Source organism: Panthera leo, chromosome A2 (genome assembly GCF_018350215.1).
Source record: "Panthera leo isolate Ple1 chromosome A2, P.leo_Ple1_pat1.1, whole genome shotgun sequence".
Taxonomy (NCBI): domain Eukaryota; kingdom Metazoa; phylum Chordata; class Mammalia; order Carnivora; family Felidae; genus Panthera; species Panthera leo.
In genome coordinates this window covers 113,887,800-113,888,863 of record NC_056680.1, presented here as the reverse complement: position 1 = coordinate 113,888,863, position 1,064 = coordinate 113,887,800, and positions in this window count along the sequence as shown.

Sequence of the window (1,064 nt, the reverse complement as noted above, 5' to 3'; positions counted from 1 at the left end):
GAAAATGTATCAAAGCATTTATTAATGATTTGCATTAGTTATACCAAGCTTAATAAATTTGCCCTTTTGAAAAATTAAAGTTGGAAAACTAACATGTTAAAGGAGCACAAATTATTTACACCATTGTTCTTGAGTTGAATGGCAACACAGATAATTTAGTTAAACATAGCTTTAACCGTGTGTGTGTGTGATAAGTTTGAGTCTCTGATTATAGTTGGCTGAATGTTTCCCCCCAAATAATTGGTTTTGAACATTAATAATAAGCTTCTGTCAAGAGCAGTTGCTATGACTTTTTTCGTATGCAATAAAGCCCTAATAGATTACACAATTAACTCTCTGCCATTGAAATAAATGAAATATTAATGGTTTTAGAGGAATCCAATTGGAAGTTAAAGCACATTAACTTCTTCCAGTTTATGACCATAGTACAGTAGTTTAAATGTATTTTTCAATATTTGAAATCTTTTTCTTGCAGTACATAGTAATGGAGAATTAAACGACACTGAAAGCTCTAGAGATGAGAGGAAGCTGACTAAATATGCAAGCCCCTGAGGAATGAAAAGAGAGGAGAGTCATTTGGGTAAGTCTCTGGTTAGACATCCCCTTAGCTCTGCTTGAGAAAGGGGTCACATCGCCTCTGTGGGGGTCGGGGGACACTGTTGCATTCACATCATCAATCTGAAATTGCACACTTCTTCTGAGCAGAGTGGTTTCAATTAAAATGGGAGGTTAAGAAAATCAGCAAAGACAATCAAGCAACATTTGTCCTTTTACATAACAGTGTTCTACAAAAATCTCAATTGATTTCACTAATTTAAATGTCACAAAACAATTAGCTTTGTTTTCTCATCTGTCTCTTCCAGAGTGTGGGTGAATCTTAATTTTATCTAATTATGTTTTTAGAGTGTTGATAGTTCAACTACACAATTAATGTTGTTATTACCACCTTTGTGGGTAAAAAATGTCATCTCCTGTCCATTTTTTTAGTTACATGTGAGTTGTGGAGTGGATGTGTAGGGTCATCGGGGGGGGGGGGGGGGGGGGTAGGAGGGCCTAAAGTTAGG